The following is a 25,161-nucleotide window of genomic DNA, read 5'->3' on the forward strand; positions in this document are numbered from 1 at the left end:
CACGGGAAAAAGGAGGAGCAAATTCAGGTAAAATCATTCATGTTTCAGAAGACATTATTATGATAACCAAGTCAGTTCTATTACAAAAGAGACAGAGTTAACAGTGAAATGTGTAGGTGTCTTAGCCTGGGAGAAAGGCTAAGAAATAATTAGAGCTAATAGAATGAGATTGAAGACATAGTCAAAAAGTTGCTTTCTAAGGAAAAAAAAGTTGCTTTCATAAGGAAAATGAGCAATCACACAAACAAATAAATCAAAATCCCAGGCAAAAATTTTGAAATTATAGCTATTTCATGAACAATAAAATTATATAAAATAATATTTATTAAAAAGAGAGAACAAGCTAAATGAACATGAGTTTACTCACTATGTTAGACAGAAATGTTTAATGTAAAGAGCTAAATTTAAAGCAGAAAGATGAATTATTTAGTAATTGTCAAAAGGGTATAAAAACTAGGTAGGAAACATAACTGAGAAAAGGAAACTTTGCTCCACACCTTAGCTAAAACCTCCTATCTATCTTTGTACTAACTTTCTAAACATGGTGAAGAATTAACTTCTTCCTGCAGGAGAGTCATGAAATGGATTAGCACTGAGAAAAAAAAAATCTGGATTCTCAAGAACTTGGGCTAGATGACCAAGGGTTTTTGGTCTTTAGCTTTGGAAGTTTTCTTGAACAAATATATTTTCAATAAATTATTCTATATGTATATTGCATAATTTGTAATTTGGAAATAGTAAAAAATAGTAGTACATCTATCTGTAAATCTCTACAGAGAAGGTTGATCTGTAGTTTATTTTATTCTATTTTATGGTTATCGTAAAAAAACTATCCAGAAACTTCAAAGCAGGAAAGATTCATTTCACCATTCCAGGATTCTTTGCCACTTTATCCCAACAAATTGAGTTGTAAGTCATTTTCAGGTGGTTTCTCCGATAAGCCTAGGCAAGTGTAATTTCATGCAGTGCAATTCAGACTTACATTCCTATTGTGGAAAAAAGCTCATCGGTGTGTCTTCTTGGACAGAAAGGCAAAACCCTTCAGAATTACTTAGTGTCAGTTATATTTTCTTTGCAGTGCAACATAACTCTTCCCCAGGAATGGAGTATACCTTGTGTTTGTTTCCCTTTTTTGGCTAAGATCAACCAATGAGATTTTAACAAAGCTTTTATAAGCATTTAGAGAACTACATAGTTGCAAATAGTGCCAATATTAATATCACAGTGAAGTAAATGCTCTGTTTAGCCAAAGAATGAAGGCAGCAGTGAAAGTTTTTATATGTGGTTGTTAGATTGGCATGGTTAGCAGACAGATTCAGCATCCACAATAGGACTTTTCAGGTTAGTTTGCCAGCCAGAACACCACTTAATGCAAAACATGGTGGTGGTGTGAGGGACAGAACTCACTAAACTGTCTGCTTGTCTCACTCTGGCCACCAAACAGCCATCAGATGGTCTGAGCACCAGCCAGGATCCTGCAGTGATGTCTGCATGGAGAAAATGCTTTGCAGAACCAGGACCATAATACGGCCATTATTAGTCTGCCTTCCCACTGGAGACTGAAAATGAGATAGTATTTATTTTCTTACCCAAGCCCAAGATGTCAGGGCTGTTTGTAGGAAGATTTTGTTTGCTTCTTGTAAATCAAACAAGAATGAGAAAAAAAAAGAAGTTGATCACTGGATTAGTCTTTAAAATAGTCACTGTTTGGTTAATTTTGTCAGGCTGATACTCCTCTTTTGTTAATGAGGAATCAACTAAGACAGACCAGTCTTTTGTAACTTATAAAAAAGGGAAAGAGAGAGGTCATTCCATATTATTTTCACATTGTTACCTTATTTTTAATTATTATAATACTCCCAATTTCATTTAATTACTTCATCTTTTATTCTAAAATCTTCACTTTTAAAGGAAGGATAACAAAATCATAGAATTTCAGTGTAGAGGACAGGAATAAGAAATGATGGCAGAGGATTTTCATTTTATATTTTGTTTTGGTTTGAAAAGACAGGAGTCTGTGAAGGAAGGCAAAAGCCTCCTGTGAAATGGAAAAGGTAAACCCCCTCCTTCCGAATTATCACAATTTCAGAATTAAAAGGGCTCTCAGGCAAAGATATGAGAATGGGAATAACAGTTTTTTACTAGGAAGGAAAAAAAAAACTAAATAACAATGCAATTTAGCACAAGTAAAAAAAAAAAAAAAAACCACTGGCAGAGTGAGAAAAACCTGACACCCTGAGAAGTCAGGGTGTTGATAGTAGTCCAGCCAGATGGTGGCTGCTCCTCCTGGAGCGGCAATCTGCAGAAGGGTGTAGGTCCTTTCTGAAGATGCGGCGAAGGAGCAGCTGGGTCTGGTTCCTGATTCCTCTGGGAAATCCGGCGAAGAAGGCCGTCTGTTGTCTCAGAAATGCTTGTTTTATGGTGGCAGGGATGCTTGGCTCCTCCCTCTGGGTGGAGCATCTCACAATGGGATGATGTAACTAGTCTTACCAGCCACAGTGAGTAATTCAATAGCCCATTAACAGGAGATTATCTTCCTGGCAGTGTCATTGTTCTTGAAAGAGATAAGAAAAACTGCCTAACTCCCAACAGATGGCAAAAATAGAATACATGCTTATTTTACAAGCCAGGACATATTTCAATATTATTTTTGATTATTATGTGACATGTATGAAGTTATATGCATTTATGTGAAGACTAATTGCTTTTCATCCAGTAGCTTTGTAAGACACAAGGGGAAAAAAATGAGATTATGGATCAACCATTCTGCTTTTGTCCTCAAACTAATAATAACATCATGTTATGATGTATGTTGAGTAAGTTATCACAGATACTTCCAGTGTTGAATTAAAATATTAAATTAAAGTTTGTGAAAACTGCATTAATATACAAGAAACACATGTTAAAAAAATTGAATTCTTTGAAGTTAAGAAAGTTGATTAAGTGGCTTATCTGCATGAGGTATTGGAATGAATGAGAAAATTCTAAAAAGGGTACGGAAATCATTACAAGGTAAACACAGATAAATGAAGCATGGTAGGAGATATTGTGGCATCAGAGGATGGCTTAAAAATATGAAGAAAGCTATTTGCAATAATTTTGTCAGGTGGGTTTAATTTCATTGTGCTCTGGAAAACTGTTTTCATACACTTCTTTTAGCTCTCTGAAAATAATTCTAGAAATGTTTGTAGATTAAGGCCTGGTGCCTAAAGGGCCCACTGCCACTTTAAAACATAAAGATGACTGATCTCTCTATGCCTCACCCCTAAAGCTTCTTATGTGTGTAACAGATGTGTGAAAACAGAAAGGGAGAAGTAGTCAAAAAGAGCATTTGGAAGTTTTGGTTCCACTGGAGAACCTGAGGAAGGCTTTTCACAGGAGATCCCCCTGGTTTCAGGGACTTGGGTGGGTGAGAGGGGTGGGGTTCTTTAATTTGGACAAAAAGAGAAGAGGTTCTAGACCAAAATAGCCAACTCCATAAGTCTGCATGCACTGCAGCCATACTACTCATCCCTATAACTCTGGAACAATTTCACTTCTCTGAAACTACTTTTTACCTACTTGTGACATAACCATACTACTGTCAGTGATCACTTACCACCTATATAGGCAATCACTTCCTCTACTGCTCTAATTCTCTCATTTTTCAGGGAATTTTTATGAAATTTGTGGCACCATAAATGGTTGTATCACTCAAAAAACATTTTACCCATGTGCATTATAGTAGCCTGTTTTATATTACAGCTCATTGCACTCTAAAAGCATAAAAGCTTTCAAGGCTGTTGATTCTGTTAAAGCTGCATTTGCCTATTGCATTGGACACTGAACACTTACAGGATAAAACAGCAGAGAATCATTTAGATTAAAGTAGTCTTCCTCTAACTTTATGTGATACTTCTGTGAAGCATTTTCTCAGTTGTCTAGGGGGGTTTCTATGTGTCATTCATTCTTTGTTTTGATTTCCTCATACTTTTAAATGATAGTCCTATTTTGAATTCTATAGACCGGTCAATGTCTTTTCCAATGGATAAAAATTGCTCACTGGAAAATGTTGGTATTGTTCGTGTGTTTCCTGTTTTATTATACAATACTGATGGTCTTTGGATTCCTAAGTTTAATTACCTAGATTTCACAAAGAGTAAGCAGTCTGTTCCATGCTACTTAGTAGGATTTTTTAGATGCCTGGTCAGTTTGAAATTAGTAGAAGACTCAACTTTGTTCCAAGTTCATAGTTATTTTGTTGGTTGTTTTTTAAACCTTGGTCTACATACCTATCTCAATTTTCACATAAATTAGGCATTGCAATTTTAGGGATAGCTCGTAATTTATCATCTGTTCCTCTTAACACCCACCTTGTCCTCATTTACAGATGATAATCAAAAAAGCACAAAAGTTGGCATCATGTGTAAAGAAAATCAAATTTAAATTAAATAACACTAGAGGGGAATTGTTATCATGCCAGAGAAATAAAAGAAAATGGACCTGTAAAATGAGATGAACTAAATATATACAGTAGCACCCTCCAGACAAAGTGCAAAATTTGCAAATCCTTTTTCTCCTCTTTGAAATGTAAGACTATTTCACTTCAACAAAGAGATGTGCCTTTTTATCTTCTTTATTAGGTGTCATATGCATTGTGTAATGTAAATGAAAAATTGTACCATGTGGGCCCAAAATTCCTTTTTCTTTCATGCACATGACATCTTCGCTTCTGAAATCTAATGCAAATAAATCATTATGTCAATGAAAACCAGTAATCTGCACCAAAAAAAAAAAAAAAAAAGAAGCAGTGGGGGTGGTGTAGGTGGTTAGAATGTACATCTTTGTGAGTTTAAGACATAATAGAACTGCTTCTTTCAGTACTCAAGCTCTATTATCATTTGCCTCAAGAGGGACTTCTGCTTCAATTATTTAACTGCAGAGCACAGCTTAGGTGAATTTCCAAATGGACCTGGCAGTTTGGCCCTTGAGGCCAGGTGATGTCTTCCTCTCAAATTCACATGGGTCAGGATTTCATTCTTAGAATCTCCTTACTGCTTCTGGTGGTTTACATCTTCTGAGAGTTTGAGGACTTCCTGTTGCAGCTGTACTATGCAAGTGTTACCAGCAGGGTTGCAGTTCTCTTTCAAAACCTGCATCCCCTTCCATTACAGCTGTTTTTTGTTCTGCACAGGATGCTTATGAGATGCAATTTTTTGTATGTGTGTATAGCATAACTGTTGTGTTTAACAGCTTGGAAGATATTGCAGTTGGATTCTAATACTTGGGATTCTAATTGCACTTGGGATTCTAATAATTCTAAGTGCAACTGTTGGATTGCACTTGGGATTCTAATACTTCTAGTCATCTGAAGTTCTGGGTGGATCAACTGTTAGGCATTTTTCTAATCCTTCTCTTAGCATTTCTCAATTATTTTTGCATCAGCTTCCAGGTTGCTTATCTCTTAATCAAAAGTATTACTGGATGTTGAACGTGTGATTTCAATCATGTCTTTTTTTATTCTCCTGACCCAATGAAGATTGACGCATCACCACTCATACCCTTAACTTCTATGTATGTTCGACCTCAAACTTTCAGCAACAGGTCATGTTAATCCTGGGGAAAGGGATTCAAAACTCAAAACAGTAGTCCATTGACACCAGAGCAAACTGCTGACAATTTGACAGCGAGACCTCAGTCAGGGCAGATTGTTCTAAACACAACTGGTTCACAGTCTGGGATCTCCCTAAGCACAAATAAAATATTGACTTGTATTAAGAACTGGCCTTTCTTTTTTTCGTTTTTTTTTTAATTCAGGTGTGAAAAGTCCAGGCTTATTGCTGATTTTATGTGAGCATGGCCATCAAGTTCATGCTATAAACCAGACACTGGCTGCTGCATACGAAGTGAGACAGCTGTTCATTTAGGGCATTTCAGTGTCTCTTCAGCATTTGCCTTAGGTTTTCTGTCACAGGTTTGCATCTTTTTTAAATCTGCTGTTGTGATGGGTTGGCCGGCTTATATAGCTACTGTATTTACTTCAGAGGGAAACCTCTCCCTAAATGGCTTCCAGGCACTGGAAACTGCATGTCAATTTGTGGGAGGGCTCTGGCTCTCATAAAGGACCCCATAGGTACAACTATTTCAGAACCTGATCTTCAGACCACAAGGAAAAAGGCATTGCAAGAAGGAGAGCTTATGAGACACTGGAAATTAGGCTCTTCCCTTAATGTTTCCTGAAAGAGTGCAGATTTATACCATATTGTCTTCAGTGAGTAGTTCAGTTTTGCATCTGCAGAATAAGGATAATAGAGATAAGAATGTGAATTTTAAAATAGAGTTTATGAGGCATAAGTTGTTGTGCTCAATTTCACATAAATACTCAAAAATAAAACATGTTGCAAAAACTTGTAACTTTGACATATGACAATCAGAATGTTATTGTAGTGAAGTGTCTGTTGTTCATCTTTTTAAAAATATTTTGTTAACTGCAAGTTTATAGCAGAAGAATTATTATATATTTAGAAAAATCTTGTTTGACATGAAATCTTTGTTGTGAGCATAAATCTTCTCTATAAAACAAAATTCAAACATCATGGCAGTTTCACAGGTTTTCCTATTATAGTTACCTTTTCTGCTTCTCATGGAGTTAGTGTATATATAACAATGGGAAAATAGACTCTGACACCTATCAGTGGTAGAAGAAATGCATTTAAAGGGCACAATAATGAGGATTCCTAAGGAACTGAAGAAATACATTTGGTACAAGTGGCCTTTCTGCAAGTTTGTTGAATAGGAACACCGGCTGCCACACATGGCTGACTTCAAGAAGAGTTCTAGAAGGGTTTGATTCATTGTTGTGACTTTATTAATACAAAATCATGAACCTGAATTAACCAACCAATTTAGATAAGACCATCTGTTGTCTAATAAGATGTGACTGTAATTTGAATAGTGGTTTTATAATAAGTGAATTACGGGATGAAGGACAAGCCGATATTAGCTTTGTCTCATTAGCTTACAGAAAAAAAAGGTAGTTAGTTTACCACTGTGGAACATGGAATATTTTTTAAAGTCTTAGTGCAGTTCTGTGTACAAGTATATCCACCTGTCTGTATCTTCTCTACCGTACAATGACATCAAAACTAAAAAAGGGGATTCAATGCACCTTCTGGAATACTCTTGTGGTAATTCTTTAGTGGAAATAAATCCATTTTGTTCTTGCTTGGTTCTTTTTGGTTCTACTGGACACCCTGACTGCTGTGAAGATGAAAATGCAGGCAATCTAGTTTATCAACATTATGTCAATGTCATCTGGTTTTGCTTTATTTAGTTGCCCTGTCTGGTCTATTACAAGTCAGCTACATACAGAGAAAACCTGTCCTTTTCTAGATGTCTGGCAATGAGAAAATGGACAAAGCACATTGTAAAGCTGACTTGTCAACTCAAACTCTCCCTAAAGCTTTCTTATGTTTTTTATATGGATGTTAGATAATACTGTAGAGTAGATTAAGCTTTACTACACACCATTATGCTTTTATTGAACCTCTAAAACTAAATATTATAGAACCATTGTCCAGTTAAGTAACAAGGATAAACCTTTTCTTTGGTCATAAAACCCCAAGCATTAATCCATATGCATGAAGATTAAGACAGAAATAAGTGCAGATTTGTCTGTCACTGAATTTCTAAAAGCAGAAGAATGTTGTGCATTTTGTATAGTTTCTGGTTGAGCTGTTGCTTCCTCTCATATATGAGAGATCTTGAAACCAGGAAAGCAAAACACATACTTAACAAGCAATATAGTACTATTAGAAGGTTGTATTAAGTTGCTAGACTGAGTGGTGCAGTCAGCGTGCTAGAGGGAAAGAATGCCATTCAGATGGACCTTGACAGGCTTGAGAACTTGTGAACTTCATGAAGTTCAATACAGCCAAGTTAAAGGTCCTGCACCTGGGTTGGGGCTATCCCAAGCACAAATACAGTCTGGGCAGAGAATGGATCAAGGACAGCCCTGCTGAGAAGAACGCAGAGTGTTTGTGGATAAGAAGATCAACATGAGCCAGAACTGTGCATTCACAGACCAGAAAGCCGAACACATTCTGCGCTGCATCAAAAGAATCAAATGAAAAACCTTTTCCTAATATCCAACCTAAACCTCCCTTATGAGAGTTTAATGCCATTTCCTGAAGTCCTGTCACTTCTCACCACAGACAAGAGATTAGCAGATTAAGGGAGGTGATTTTCACCCTCTACTCTGCTCCTGTGAGACCCCACCCAGAATTTTGTGTCCAGCTTTGAGGGTCCTAACATAGGAAGGATGTGGACCTGCTCAAGCAAGTCTAGAGGAGGGCCAGGTAGATGATCACTGGGCTGGAGCACCTCCTATATGAGAACAGGCTGAGAGAGTTGAGGTTGCTCACTCTAGAGGAGAGAAGGGTCCAAGAGAACTTAGGGCAGCCTTCCAGTACTGATAAGGGAGAAAAGCTGGAAACGGCCTTTTTCCAAGGGCTTGTTGTAGCACAAGGAAATTGACTTTAAACTGAAAAAGGATAGGTTTAGATTATACCTAAGGAAGAACTGTGGAGTGCTGAGTCACTGGAACAGAGAGCTTGCCACAGAACTTCTGGGTGCTGCGTCACTGAAAGTGTTCAAGGCAAGCCTGGATGGGGCTTTAAACAGCCCAGTGTAGTGGAAGGTGTCCTGCCCTTGCCAGGGAGTTTGGAAATAGATGATCCCATCCAAAGGTCCCATCCCTCCATGAAAAAAAACTCATGAGCTCCTTGATATGGATATTAAGAAACAAAGAGGCAGGGAATTCGGCCATTTGCGTCCGTGCGAAGCTGGGAGCGGGCTGCAGCTTTTCCACCGCAGCTCTTGCAGCCAATAAAGCATCCAGCCACCACGCGGACGGACTTGGACGAATTCCCTGCCTCTTTGTTTCTTCCCTTGTGCCGACGGTGAAGCGCGGCCAGCAGCCCACCCCAGAGCTCAGCAGCAAAAGCGCCCGGGAACTACGGCAAGCCCCAGCCCCGGCGAAAAGCTGAGACACCCAAGCTGGGCACTCAAGAGCTGACCAGGGCTGAGAAAAGTAACGCGAAGCCGCATATTATGATGTGAAAAATTACATCAACAGTTTTTGCACTTCCATGTTTCACAACACATAGATACAGGAACATAAAAGAGCAATTAAATACAAAGGTCTCCAATTTGTCTTTGCTCTGCTCTGTTGGTACTGCCTTCAGTCTGAATGCTGAGCTTCAGGAACAATGCTGAGTCTGAACACTAAGGCACGTTTTTAGTAGTCAGCTGGCTATGCCATTGCTTAGTCAAAGACAGAAAACAATCCAGTATCGGAGAGAACAGTTCTGGGACCAAGCTGAAGGTGAGTTGTAACGTGCAGGATAAGACCCTCCTTGGATATCGGAACAAGGCAGCAAGGGCACAGTGAGCTTCAAAAGCCAGAGGGCTTTTAATCCTCCAGGAAAGCAAAGAATCTGAAACTGATTCTTTTTATGAAAAGATCCAGTTATTGTATTGACTTTTTCAGAGAGGGCGGACAATGAGTTTTCTGTACGATTTAATGAAGTATCACCAGAGAAGAAATTACATAATATGAAAGCTTCAAACAAGATTGAAAGAGCACATTTTGTATTTCCAGAATGGTAAGGATTCATTGCAGCTTCACATTTCCTAACAAACCCTGAAGTGAAAACGATGTCTCTCTATAAATCCTACTGTATCATTTGGACAGGAAGCTGCTTTATGTTCACATTCATATGGTTTTAAAGCTATAAAATAGTATCCACAAAATTTTCTGAAGCATTTCATTTTTTAGTAAATCTGTGAAGAGTTGTAAGGAGTGGGAAGCCTTTTGTATTTGCAAGAGCAGAAAGTCTCAGGCAGCAAATACAATCTAAGCAAAAGGAAAATGTATTGCAGATGCTGATCTTGACTTGGAGAAGATCAGAAGGTTCTTTGCACATGAAAAAAAAATACACATCACCAGCAGGGCCACAAGTTTAAAAGTAATATTGCAGCATGTTAGTCATGTTCAGTTTATTTTCTCTGTGTCTCTGTATGTTTTTTGCTTAATAGTACTTTTTTGGATTTATGACTGAAATCAAAATGCAGTATTTGCTTCCAAGCAATATGTATGCAAGGCTTAAAGGAAAAGGAATTTGTTTTCCAGCAAAAGTTCAGATAATTTAAACATGTAAGAGTTTCATTTAATTGTTTTATGTGAAAGACACTTTCGGGCAAGGCTTGTTACATCTGTTGCACCTTTTAAAATGGAATATCATGTCTTGTATATGTGAATTCTGTTGAATACCATTAATCCTAAGAAGCAGCCATTGAAGCCTTTGAAAAGGGGAAGGTAAAAAAAGCTTCTATTTTAAAGGGAAGGTTATAGTCGAGGTTAATTCAGGGTGTCGTGAAAGTGTGGCTGTGACAAGATTTAGTGACAATGTAAGGCCACATTAATGCAAGATCAGTGGCCTAACTATTGATTCTTATCATGGGATCCTGCTGAAATGATGTCATTATTTAATTATACTTTTACTTACACTATAAATGGTTCCCAGAATAGACTGCACTTGATTTTGATGTCTGCAGCTCCATCTTCACTTTTCCTTTGTGCCCATAAATAAGTAGAGAATGAATATAAGCACTCTACAAAATTTTCATTTATTGTACTTCACATGCTGTGAAGTACATTTTCCTAGTGTTTTGATTCTTCCATTCAGAATAGTTTGTGATATCAAATAATTCTGGGTACAGAAGCCTCTGAAGATTGTGAAACCAACATTTCTCTAGATTTAATTTTAAAAATCAGTATTTGAATGGTTTTCTTTTTCTTCTTGAGTGATTTAAAATACTTTCTTTTTCTATCTCTTGAAGTAGACTAAACTTACTGCTCATACTAAAAGAAGTAACTTAACTGGGACCTAGAAGAAGCTAATAAGTGCTTGATTGGGACTTAATATACAATAGCAAGGGCTTTGCTGTAGAAATAAATATGGGGGAAGCTCAAGTACCTACAAAATATCAGCAACATTCACTGAACAGTCAAAATTGTATTGTTTCCCTATTTTATATTATCAATTATCCATATGAAATATTTATATTTCATTCTCTTGATTCTGAATCAGACCTGTTTGGCAAATTTGTGACTAATAAAAACTTGTAATTACTTTGGGTGCAATTTGTCTTGTGGACCAAGCCCCATATTTTTTTATCAAATTATACAGATTTGATGACCTAACAATTGATAAAAATAATTGCAATGGTTCTGTGTTAATAGTTAGACTCTTAGAAATTTTTTCCAACCTTATGATGCCATGAAAATGTGACTGGTTGTCATTGTAATGCTACTGTTTGAAAAGCAGCATGTAAAAATGGGCAGAATTCACATTTTAAATGCTGGATTATGTTTGTCATTTGTAGAACATGGAAGTATCTGCTTCTGTGCTTGTCTAATGCAGTGAGAACACAGTCTTGCTCAGAACAAGAATCTAAAATAAATAATAATTTTATTGAGGAAAAAGAGCTCAGTGGAATAAAGTTTCATTAAAAGTTGGCAAGAGATTTAGAATCATAGAATATTAAGTCGAAAGTGACCCACAAGGACACAGCTTGTGGTCTCACATAGGACCACCCCAGGAATCACAATATGTGCCTGAGAGAATTGTCCAAACACTTCTCGAACTCTGCCAGCCTGGCACTGTGACCTCTGCCCTGGGGAGCTGTTCCAGTGCCCAGCCACCCTCTGGGTGAAGAACCTTTTCCTAATATCCAGCCTAATCCTCCCCTGACACAACTCCAGGCCATTCCCTCAGTCCTGTCCCTGCTCACCACAGAGAAGAGATCGGTGTCTGCCCTTTCTCTTCCCCTCATGAGGAAATTGTAACTGCAGTGGGGTCTCCCCCCAGTCTCCTCTTCTCCAGACTGCACAGACCAAGTGACCTCAGCCACTCCTCATATGGCTTCCCCTCTAGGCCCTTCACCACCTTTGTGACACCTCCTTTGGACATCCTCTAATAGCTCTATATATTTATTTTATTGTGGTGCCCAAAACTGCACGCAGGACTTGAGGAGAGGCTGCACCAACTAATACTACAGCAGAACAATCTCTTCCCTTCACCAACTGGTAATTCCATTTAATCAGATAAAGGGAGCAAAATTAACTTTTTTAGTTTGGTAAAAGCAATGAGTAAAATCAATCTGCAGAATTTAATCTGCTTTTCATTGTATCCCACCATATTTACAAAAGCTTCATCTCCACAACTCCTTTTTTGTTTTTTACACTGTATTTTTTTTCATTTTAAATAAAATAATATAAACGTAGACCTTTTACAGAGCATAAAAGATAAATATGTAATGAAACAAACCCAGCCTCTGCAACACTGTACTGTACTCTAAGATATCTAACTCTGACTTAGCTAATATTGTGGACTTTTCTGCTTGGAACATTATTCTCATTTTAAAACTTCTCTAATGAGAGAGAAAGAGGAAAATCAACTTCTTACATGAGTAAGTAATTAAATAGCTTCCTTTAATAACCATCTCTAGTTATCACTTGGTGTTTAGGCATTCAAAAAATAAACAAATAAAAAGCAGTGCATAAAGGGTTTGCTTGCTCACATGCTTGCTCATAGCATGTGATTAGCCACTAAATGATAATATAGCAAGATCATTATGTTAAAACCCATAATATTGAAGAAATTTCTTTTCCCTCTTGTGCACCTATGTCTATAAGTAATAGTGTTAAAATTTTCACATTTTCAACTACTACAGTGGGAATATATACTTTTCAATTGAAGTGATAATATGTAAAGTATTTTGTTAATGCTTTTCCTCTGAATGAAGAAATGCAGCTATAGTGAAATTCTTTCTGGTTCAGCTTATCTTTCAGTGCCCTTGACAACTGTAGGGTGAGAGAGACAAGTGGGAAGAGAGGCTGATTCTTGTACTCCAGGATTTCAGTCTTGGCTAAGTGTGTTTTCTTTCATCATTTTTTCATTTCTTTAGCTTTTTCTCATCGTTATAGGTGCCCAGCAGTATTTTTGTTCCATTTCTAGCAGCAGCAATATCACTGATCTCACCATTTTGTAAGTCTGTCCACACAGCCAGTCAAGCGTCTTAAGGGTAGAACAAGATATAGGAATGGGAAGGAGATATATGGGTTGTAAAGGGCTGATTATAGTAAGAACCCACTTCCTGGAGTCAACTTGTACAAGGGAGTATTTCTGCAACATTATTTTGTACATTTTTGTTCCAATGGTATTTGCCAAAGCTGTCTTTTTAAAGCAGTGCTGATTTCACAGTGGTATTCCTCTTGTCTTCTTCACTCCAGGTGAATAATATTGCTGCACTGAGGACATCTCTCCCATCTTGTGAAATATCTTTGCGTTTTGGACACAACAGACTTTCCTTACTTTTAAAAGGTTTGGAAAGAGGTTGTGGTAGAGTAGCTGACAGTTCATCCATACCGGAGATGATAAGGATGAGACATCATTCTGCAGGCATTATAAATGGATATCTGGCACTGAGAGTGCCTTTATGGTTTGAGAGTGTTTATTCCTGTGGTTCTGGAAACCAGACCACGAGGTGGATTATACTGCTGTACATAAATTGTATTCCAGCATGTTTAATAAATCAGGTGGCTTAATCAAATAAAGACAAATGGCAATGGAATAGCTTAAATACAAATTTACTGCCAGGTAGCCATTAAAAAACATTAGATATATTTTCCTTCTACTGGGTTTTCTGACTTAGCCAGCAATAAACTCAGTCATTTTTCACTTAGAGACATGGGTCAAATTGTCATTCAGTCCAATCTATGTGGTCTTTTGAGGTTCAAGATGAATGTTTTTTTCATCCAGCAAGGACTGACATCTTATTTTACAAGCTGTAGAGCTTCTTTCACTTTCTTAAAGGAGAAATTGGTGTGCTGAGGGAGAAATACAAAAATCCTTTCCTTGGTCTAGTTGCAGGTGTGTTACGGACCAGTGCAGTCAACAGTACAGTCAAGACTGCCCTATTTATTTTTTTTAGAAAGACTGTGACAGTCAATTGGGAAGAATGACACCAGCAGGGACAAGGGCAGTCCCAGGTACAAACCTTCCCTCTTTTTGCACTGACAGGCTGAGATTTCAGGAGTTCTCCATAGAGAGCATAGCGTAGTACAGTTGAGGGCTGGTATTGTGGCCATTGACTGCATCATCAGAGGATCTGTGGAAGCATGACAGATCCAGAGTCCACCTAAAAAAAGATGAAAGCACACAGGGTGGTTTTACACCCAGATATCACATCCTGACACGCAGTCATGATGTGACCACTATATATATATATATATGTATATATATATATATATATATAAAATAGCTGGAAGCAGTGCACTTTTGGGTTGATGCATGGAGTGGATGCAGAAAATTATTACTCCTTCCCATGTCTTCCAAATCCATTTAATATAAAATCTTTAAGCTGAGGATGTATCAGATAATAAAGTGATAAGAAAAGATGATGCACTTGATCTTAGCCAACAGCTGAGAAGTGTGCATCTGGGACAGGAGCTTCAGTGCATACTGCAGAGCACTTCTGGCCACTGAGGATGATATAGTATCAGCACTTCCAAGGGCTGTTGACACACTAAAAGATGACACATAAAAGAATTATTTCTTCACCTGAGAAAGTAAGAACTGTAAATCAATACAATTACAGTAGTTCATAGATATAAGTGAAATTGCTGGGGTTTAAATTATTCTGGCAAAAATTCTGAGCAAAATAAAATAATTTTAGGCTGTATTGTTTACCTCCTTAAAATCTTTTATTTTTCTCATTTATAAATCTGCTGCCTCTTAGATACTAGTCAGCCCTACACAAAATGAGTTTTCTTGCTCAGTTTTGGATAAAAGAAAAAGTAATCTGAATAACATCTTACCTGCTGAGAATTTATGAGGAACAAGATATTAAAAATATTTCCATATGGTTGTAGACACTATTTCTGGGTTGTACATCAACCTAAAATTCAGGGTAGGTTAAATGAAGATTTAATAGCAAATTTCACATACAGTCTATCTCTAAATAAAAGAAAAAAGTAAATCTGATTGTCAGATATATTTTAATAGATTAGGTTTGATCTGCTTCCTGCAGGAATGAAAAAATAACCAGCTTAAACTTGACAAATTGTCTTTTTTTTGGTACTTGCTTCTTTCAAACCAATGCTACAATGTCCTTACTTTCCACTGGAATTATTTCCCAAAAATTACAGTCCCTAAAGTATATTATTATAATACTAGGTATCACAAAAGCAATTTGCTGCTGCAGTTCACCCTTCTGCTACTGGGGAGAAGACAATGTGTCTAATTTAATTTTTTCATACATGATTTCAGGTTATCTTATGTTTATGTGGATCTGAGTGTGGAGAAGGAAGAAATTTGAATCTTTTACACAGGACTAGTTTGTTTTAATATGTAAAACATTCTCTAGGAAATTATATACTTGACTTCATATCATGTAGTCATCCAGTGCTAGTACTTTGGACCATGTTTTTCTTTAGTGTACAACTCAGAGACAAAATGCTGAAAAGAATCCTTATTCATGGAAACATTATTCCCCTAACTATTCTTGTTTTAAACACCTCCCTACATTTCTGTTGTAGTATCTTGGAAGTAGGACACACAGACTCTAGCGAGGATCCCTCTGTTTTTATGTTTTGTGTCTATACGTATGGAGTTATGAGGAAGGGATTAAAAGGGAAATAAAAGAAAATAAAATAATGAGATGAAGATTTACTCTCAGCTATGCAGTTCTAAAAACTGCAAGTGCGATACTCAGCAGAAATGTGAGCACACATCCCATAAAAAGGTCATTCCAGACCATAGTCATCATCCCAAGGTGCACTTGAGCATCTGTTAAATATTTTATATATGGTACTTATATTTACAAGTAGCTCTCTGAAAACCTAACAAGAGTATCAGAAAGACCATAAAGGAGGAAATGTTAACATGGAGCTGCAGGGTGATCTCACATGACTTGGGCCCACGTAATGCCGTGGGTATTTATGGACCCTATAAATAGATGGTGAACTATTTCTAAAGTATCACTCTGCTTCTGTGCTACACTGAATATACTACCAAGACTTTGTGGTTGAATATTGGAACCTAGCAATGTATCTGACTAGATCCTTGCTGGGATACCTTCAAGATCTGACATCCTTCTTCCCTTTAGAACTCAAGGAAATAGTTAAATATGTTTCCTTTCAATCTCTGTACTTGCATATGATTCACACAGAATTTGTTTTACTGTCCTGTCTGTTGTGGTCCATCTTGTACATAATTCCCATTATGACATTAAAAAGCAAAATATTATATTCTATTGTGTTCCAAAAAATTAACATTTTGCTTTCTACTGGGCTGCAGGGTCTTCAGAAAACAGTCCCTCTTTAAAGCAGGCTTCACATTCCTTAGTGCCTTTATGACTGTGTTTTGTACCTAACCTGTCTCTGACACGGTGTGACCAGCTTATTGGGAATACTCAGAGTGACTGCTTTGTTTCAAAACTCAGCACTCCTTGTTTGGTCTTTTGATTTTCATGGAGAAGGACCAAGAACATGAGCAACTTGAAAAATCTTGTTTGATTTCTATGGATATTCCTTAGCCTTTTTCCCCCAATAGCCCAAGGCTAGTAATGAAATGTTACCATTTGAATTTGCCTGAATAATGTTCAGTATAGGAATATGATGAGGCTTAACAAGTAGGCAAAACCATCAAACTTGGACTTTCCTGCTTCATTACTCCTACAATTTTATTTCTTTCTCTAGTAAAAATACCCTCCTTTGAGTACTGATCTACCCAGTTCCTACCTTTTGTCACTGTGAATATGCAGCCCAGACAATTCACCAATTACACAGGAAAACAGCTGGAAGGAATCTACATATCCTTACTTGCAGTTTCTAGGAGATTGCCATTGTCAACTAATTCTGATAATGATCACATTACTATTTAGTGACCAACTTACTCTAAACTTTAAAGTGTCTTTTGCATCTTGACTTCATGTTTCTTAGTGCAGGAAGAAGCAGGAACAAGTTGGGTCAATCTGTTGTCACTTGTCACCTCGAATTATTGCATAACTTATTATCAACCAAGACTGCCAATATTGTGTAAGCATTTATTTCTTTCTCATGAGTGTGTTGTTGCTGACACTGCACAAAGAAGACATCCCACAGCCTTTTCCACCACTCTGATTCATGCCCTTTTTCAGTCAGTGAAACAATTCATGCATCAGTAGACAGTCAAGGAGAGGTGCTTGTGAGTACTTGTGAGTGATCAGAGCAGTTTTGCCGTGCTCTCTCTCTCTCTCTTAGAGAACTGCTTTTCTTCTCAGGTGCTTTTTTGGTTGGCATGGTGAATCATAGGCAATCAGCAAGAATGCTCTCAGGTATATAGTCTGCATTTCAAACTTTGTGGGTGTTGCAAGTAGGATGACTTTGACCATTCTTCACATCACTTTCTTATCCAGATACTGCTGCACAAAACATCTAAGTGCACGATTTGATCATTATCTCCTGCTGTGACAGTTCTCTTTCTCTCAGAGTTTTTCCTTCTGCTTATCTGGGGGTTTGATTTCCAGATTATCAAGGACTTCCCTTTCTATTTATGATTTGTACCTGGGCAATACTTAACCTACTTCTCTACAGCAGTTTTTTTCCTCACAGGGAGTATGAGTCTGAAAGAAATGAGCACACTTTTAAGTGAGAGGCAGTTTAGACTTTTTGCTCTGAGAAGAAAGCAGAGTAGCTACTTTTTATTAAGAGAGTGTCTTAATGTTTACATTCCAGAAGAAATGATGGAGTTTGAAAGCCTAACAGCTGTGAGATTCCTTCTTTGTTTCTGTGTACTGGAAAATTTTTCATCCTCTGGGAATGGATGGAAGAAATTATTTCAGAGATTTTTCACCTTAGTGCTGTCCTCGAAATTCCAGGAAAGTAACAGATGGAATCTGTACCTCAGATTCTGTTTAATGTGGGATTACTCTAAAAACAGATGAGATAGATAAATATTCTTCCACAAAATTTGCAGGGCAGATTTTTCAGCTCAGTGATATCTCATGGGATGTAAATCCTTGTATCCTGGAGTATTTTCTCAGCTTGCGTGTTTGTAAGTCAAATAAATTTTCGCTTCCACCAAGTTTGTTTGAATTTAATTATGTTTCTGACAGGTAAAACAGGATTTAAGAACATTTTAATATTTATATCTGAGTGTTCAAACATTTTATTTTGTAAAAAAAAATTCTTTAAAGTGTCACTCAGAAGTGTATCAAGAGATTAAAAATAAGCTTTACACAAAATATCTTGTGACTGCTGCTTTTCAAGTGCTTTTCTAAATTTAGATTTTCTGTGTTCAGATCATCTGATAAGTAATTTTCCTAGTTTCCTAAAAATAGGGAAGGCTATTCTTTTTCTCTGTAAATACCGCTTCAGTCTCACCCAAGTAAACATCTGAACATTTTGTCCTTGTCTTTTTTTTTGCTCTTGACTTCTGTAGAGAAATTGTGAAATTCCACAACTCACCTCTCCAACAGTTATTTATTATTTGATGTTCAACCTCCTGCTGTAATCTCTTAAAGACTTCCAGCCATTACTTTCATATGGCCACTTTCACAATTACATGTTGTGATAATTTAGGCAAATTATAGTTAAGAGTGATGCCCATAGGTAATGTTCAAAAATTTTGATGCTTAACTTTTAGGGATTTATTTGTTTAAATTCCTTTCTAAATGGCTTGTAATATTTCATGGTTTCTCATCTGCTAGATAGAGGGACAATATTAGTACACCTTCCAGAATTATGCACACACTGGAACACAACTGAGATGATGAAATAAGAAAAATGCCTCAAATTTTAATAAGCATTCGAAAGAAAGGTAGTTGGCATGTTTCTCATGATTTCAAAGTCATGGATACCGGAAAAGGACATCTCAGCTGGACAATAACAATGGCTAAAAATTCCTCTTCTTTCTTAGTGCTACATGGTTTGTTAACAGATAGTAAATGTATAATCTTTTTTGTTACACTATAAAACTTATGTAGGGTTCAACTATATTGTCCTATTTTTTTCTAATTATTTAATGAACATCTTGTACTATACATTATACCTTTGCTAGAAAAATATTTTCTGGGATATTAGTATATTAAAATTAAAATGATCATGTTTTGTCTCATCATATTAATGAGATATACTATCCCAGGATTGTGGGAATCTTGCAGCTGCTTAAAGGGCTGAAGTTTTTTATTTTCAGTTTAATATAATTCAAGCACAAAGTCATAGGCACTAGTACAAAGCTGTATTACTTAAACCAGCTCTTCTAGCTTTCAGTCAACTGGGATGAAATTGTTAAAAGGATAGCTATTTTTGTCTTTAGGTGGTTAGTATTAGACTAGACTTTTGGTTGATATAAGCAAATATTCTCATATTTACCTTCTACAACATAAATTCCTAAGTATGGCTGATGCAATACTTCTATTTTTATATCAGATTGTGCTATAAAAGCAGTGAACTGAGGCCTTAGCTTCTATGAGCCAGTCTGAAGCAATGAGAAGTACTTCAATAGAGCATTCAAAATCTTATTATTATTTCTATGTAGTTATAATTGGATACATACAGACATAATTTCAGCTGAACTCCACTGAAAAGAACTTTCTTGATACCTTGACTATTAAATGAAATGAGCAATAACACAGTGTTCATGAAAACAGCCAAAATATGGACAAAAAGAAAATTTAATTACTTGGATCCAACAGTGAGCAGATCTTCTCTGAAGAAAAGAAAGAGCAAAAAGAACAAAACCATCATTACCAGCTAAGCTTTACCTGCTTTTCCCAGTAAAAAAAACAAACAACAACAAAAAAAAAATCAATAGGGAGTAATTGTAACATGTGGATAAAAAAATGTCAAAGGTGTATGGCAAAAAATAGTCTCTGATTGCACTGAAGTTTAGTCATTATCCTGAAGTTAATTAAAGATGAAATTAAAGAAAAAAACTCCTAGGATGTATGATCCAAAGGTGTCTAATAATCTTGTGTGCCCTATAAAGTGTGCTTTGTGATACATCTCAGTCTGATCCTGGTTACATCATTGTTATGATGGGTGGTAGAAATTTTGGGTTTTGTGCTTAGGAGAAATTTCCTCAGTACTAGCACATTGAATGCAATTCTTAATTAAAGATTTTTTCCTTCTTCCTTTTCCTCTGAAATCACAAGCATGAACAGCTAATCCTTATGTCCCCTTTGATCTTTAAATAGACTATTTGATAAGAATGCTAGAATTAAACTGTGGAGGATTTGGGGACAGGAATCCCTAGAATCATACCATGGAGTTCTCTACAGACTAACTTTCAGATAAAAGAATGTAGGGAGACTTCTTGAAGTTAGTCAAGACATTCTAATGTATGCAAGTTAAAACTCTGACCTGGCCACATACATGAAGCATTTTATTGTGCAAGGATAGTGAAGGGCCTAGAGGGGAAGCCATATGAGGAGGGGCTGAGGTCACTGGGTCTGTGCAGTCTGGAGAAGAGGAGACTGGGGGGAGACCCCACTGCAGTTACAACTTCCTCACGAGGGGAAGAGAAAGGGCAGACACCGATCTCTTCTCTGTGGTGAGCAGGGACAGGACTGAGGGAATGGCCTGGAGTTGTGTCAGGGGAGGATTAGGCTGGATATTAGAAAAAGGTTCTTCACCCAGAGGGTGGCTGGGCCCTGGAACAGCTCCCCAGGGCAGAGGTCACAGCGCCAGGCTGGCAGAGCTCAAGAAGCCTTTGGACAATGCTCTCAGGCACATGGTGTGACTCGGGATGCCCTGTGGAGGGCCAGGAGTTGGACTCAATGATCCTGATAGGTCCTTTCCAAGTCAACATCTTCTATGATTCTGTGACTCTAGTCTTATGTAAACTCTTGAGATAATTAGTCCATGAATAAAATAATGCTTGGGAAACTTATTCATTTTTTCATCATTAAGTAGATGGACTGCACAGAGATCCAAAAATAATTTAATGATGTCAGTACCTCAGTTTCTCAGACAGTGTGCACCATTCCTTTGCCAGACATACATCAGCTTGCTGAGTGGAAAGCTGGATGATTTAGCCAACACTAAAGTGTTAAAGACAGTGATTAGTTTCAAAATTCTCTCCACTTATGGACCATTTACATGGGATTGCAGGAATACACCTCACCGTCATTTTGAACACCAAATGGGAAAGAAGTAGAAATTTCCAGTTTTAATCCAGCAGCTTGAATGTAAATGCATTTGTTAAACTTGTGAAGAATAAAATCTAATCCTCTTCTCCTTCAAATTATACACTGTTCTAGAGGCATTTTTAAAGAGTATCTATTTCAGTGGCCAACTGGCTAGATTGGCTGGTTCCTCCCAGCAGTTTCTCCTGCAAGGGCTTCATGCTAAGGAGTGACTCCGTGGTTTCAAATAGGAGGAGTTCCTTTGGGTGCACAGGAAACATAGGAAGTGTGTGTGTTCCCTGATGTGATCTCAGTAGTGATTCATTTTGCTCATATTTGACAAATTTTATTTTATGCCAAGAAATAACAGGGTTTGGACCTAAGTATGGTGTATGGACTTACTCTGTGAGTTTAGGTACATTCAATATAACTTTAGAAGAACACCCCTACCTTGTAAACAGACAAGGTATACCAGCTGCTTTGGTAAGAAATCTTCTATAAATAAAAAAGAAACCTTCTAAAGGTGACCAGTTGTTTAATATGTTTCTCTGATTTTTGTATCAGAAAAAAAGATTTGTGTTTGTATACTTGATAAAGCCAAGGATTTTGATTATAAAAACAGGTCAAATACATTACAAAGCAGTCTGCAAATGAAGTGTTACAAGAGAGTAAAATTTCCTGGCTTTTACCCAAATAAGTTCTCTCCTCAATTATTTATATTTGCAAGTTCACCATTGCAAAATCTGGCTTTTAGATGAAATAATATTCCTCCTAGACTTTCTGAAGAAGGAAAACAAGTATTCAGTAATGAAGCCCTTAAGAATATTGCTTTTGGGGGGTTTTGCATGTATGCAAAAACATGCATTTGGGTAAAGCTGAAGCTGCCAGAAAATGGTACAAAATGCAGTAACGTAACATGTCCTGAAGCTACTAGGCTCAATCAAAGCTCAGAAAGGCACTCTTCTGATGTGCTGTATTCCATGTACACTTGCGCTAAAATGAAGCTGTCTTAGTCAGTCAGGGAGACAGCATGCTGTAGTTAATAACTCCTCTATAGCAGTTTCCCCAGTTACATCATTCGGTGTGATCCAACAGATTTATATGATTTACGTATCAACCGGTTATTTCTAAACTTTGAAGTCTATGCAAATTTCTCTGCTGCGATTATTGCAGAGCCAAATGCAACATGTATGAAAAGGGAAAAAAAGAAAAAAAAAATCAAGCTGTACCCAACAAAAAAAATGTTACTTACAGAAAAAAGCATTGAAACTCCTGAGCTGAGAAACAACTCTCCTGAGGAAATGCAGTTTTTGAGGTTTTCAATACCTCTGAATGAAATTAATATCTACTTTTTGGCTGGTCTGCATAAAAGTACTTAGGTGTGAGAGACTCTGAGTATTATTTTCTTTTAAGATGGAAATGAGAAATGGGCTTTCAAAATGCATTTCATAGCATTTTCCAGCAGCAACAAGGTGGTTGAAAATACACTTTCTGTGATAATCTCCAGATTTCAGGAGTTTATAGCTTTCTGAAATACTCGCACTCTAAGTTGGATTCTTTTTATATTGTGGTTCTTACCAAGATTTCAGAATCTTAGACTAAAATTTGACTATTTTTTGCATGAGAGATAAGTCAGCTGTTGTTGAGGGAAGAAAAAGATCTAACTGTATTCTTTGAAAAAAAAGGTACAGAAAAAACAGCTGAAGCTGAGAACTGAAATCTGGCTGCTCATTGAAGACTAGGTCCAGAAAAGAACTTAACTGCTGTAATGCAGCATTTAACTTTTAGCCTTCAGACTTCTAAAGTAGTTGTGCTATTGGTAATATTTTCCTGAGCCACCGTTTGGATACCTAAAGGCACATCAGTACTGCTAAGTGACAAGTGAATATGGAGCAGGATTGAGAATGGGACTCATCCCTTGCTCAGGTCACAGCTTAATTGTTAGTCCTCTTCACAGATGTGTTTTGGACCTCTCCACCTGTCTCACCACTCAATGCACTTTTGGCAGGATAGACACTTTCTCCAGAAACCAACATGAAGCTATCTGTCATGTTGTGGCCCCCTCTCTTTTTTCAACACTGAGCATAATCTGCTCAGTGAAACCTCCAGTCTCACTTCAAAACACACAACATTAAATTTAGCTTCCTTTTACTCCTATTGCCTGCACTACTGACTCCTATTATTCCGAACACTTTGAGCTGAAAAAAAAAACCACCCAAAATAATAATTGTGTATTTTAGTCACTCAGGCACTAAGTGGAACCCACCCAGAGGAAGTGTAGTGCCAATACGATGTGGCAGTATGGGATGTGGCCAGCTTGGAGCAGAAGGTGTGAGCAATAAGCAAAGTGAATGCAAGCCAGCAGGCACAGCAATTCATCTATGCTTGTATTTTATGTCACCAGTGCAGCATATTCTGAAACCAAGTTCTGCAACATCCAGCTTGATCAGCACTGATTTGCTTGTGTTAGTCTTTGCCAGAGGATGATGTAGTTAAGTCAGATGCAGATATAAATAATATGACAGAGGCTTCTGTAGAAACCTTCTCCATCTGCTCTTTGCTTGGACCCACCTCTTGGCTTCTTCTGTTAAAAAAGATATTACTTCACTCCTAACATAAGCAGACCACCTTTCTTTCTTGTAAAATGCTATTAATGGTGCCACCATTTTGTATGAGATATTAAGACACTCACACAAGATATGAGACACCTTGGTCCTGCTCATTCTTTTTGGGTGGTTGGGAGTTATCCTGACTACTTCACAGTGGAGTGTGACCAGAAGTAGTCTGTTAAAGGACTTGTGGCCTTTAGGGTCCTGTCCTAGCAGAGCTGGACATGATCTGGATCTCTGGCAGAGTAAAGCATGATTGCTATTTTCCTCTCAGATTGCTCTTGTTATAAAATGAGGCTCACATAGAAATTGATGGTATTCGCTCTATATAAAGACAATATAAGAAAGCTAATATATAATATAAAGACAGGGACTCTCCTCTCTTTTAGATATATTTTCAAGAGGAAGTTTTTGTGTAAGGTGAAGATCTTATAGGTATATGTCAGCACAAGTACCAAAGTGGATTTGGGAAGATGTGGATGGGAAAACATGTGGATTCCAGCTGAATTTAGGGGTCAGCTCGGTGCTGATAACTTGGCATTGACAAGACTAGTGGAACTGGGAAGAAGAATAACTTCAGGCATGAAAGGAACCTAAATGATAAAACTCTCAGTAGTCACAGATGGAAATATCTCTGGATTTAAGCAGCAATTTCAATGTAAATTTGAAGATTCTGTTGTTGACCGTAAACATACATATTCTGCTTACTTCCTTCTTTGGTGCTAGTCTTTTTGTAAAAATTGACCTGTTCTAGGTTTGCAGGTATACAGCAGTTGGATAAGTGACTCTAAAAAGTAGTTCTGAGCAGTGAAAATAATCAAGTCCACCTTTTTTTAAATTTGGATTTTCTGCTGTTCAAAAATGTTCAATATGCTCAAATGTTCAAATGCTGTTCAATAAGGAAGTTTCCCCTTGTGCTTTTTCTAACCAATGGGTCATTCATAGCATCATTTTCAATGTGGATTCTTTGATATCTATAAGGAACTGACCTCATGTTTCACCCTTTTCCTCAGTAAAGGCAATAATAGAGCCTCTCTCCTCTTTTTCTCTCAGCTGTCTATTTAAAAGAAAAAAACCTGTAGGATCTTAATGTTCTGAGACCTGAACTGCTCAGTTAAATTTGATTGAAACTGGCTGATGGTTCAAAAGCGATTGGAAAAGGATGGATAAATATACCTTCACACATACCATCAGTGTTCTGCTAGTAAAGTGCAGAACTTAGTGCCTAGGAAACTAAACCAAAATCCCTTCTGAGCATATTCAGAAGCATGTGCTATATCTCAGAACCATTTTAATTTAAAAATGTCCTGTGTAAAGACTATGTTCTCTGTAGTTCTCT

At 37.2% G+C, this 25,161-nt stretch overlaps 1 protein-coding gene and 1 non-coding gene across 3 annotated transcripts in view; one reads left to right on the top strand and one right to left on the bottom strand.

The window, feature by feature from the left end:
- The window catches only part of GPC6 (glypican 6), a 718,299-nt gene that overhangs the window by 496,502 nt on the left and 196,636 nt on the right, over window positions 1-25,161 (top strand). The gene's annotated exons all lie outside the window — the stretch shown is intronic.
- Window positions 14,372-14,540, bottom strand: LOC137469833 (U2 spliceosomal RNA). The gene has a single exon (XR_010996712.1). It is a non-coding gene; the product is annotated as a U2 spliceosomal RNA (small nuclear RNA).

This window comes from Anomalospiza imberbis, chromosome 2 (genome assembly GCF_031753505.1).
Source record: "Anomalospiza imberbis isolate Cuckoo-Finch-1a 21T00152 chromosome 2, ASM3175350v1, whole genome shotgun sequence".
Lineage (NCBI taxonomy): Eukaryota > Metazoa > Chordata > Aves > Passeriformes > Viduidae > Anomalospiza > Anomalospiza imberbis.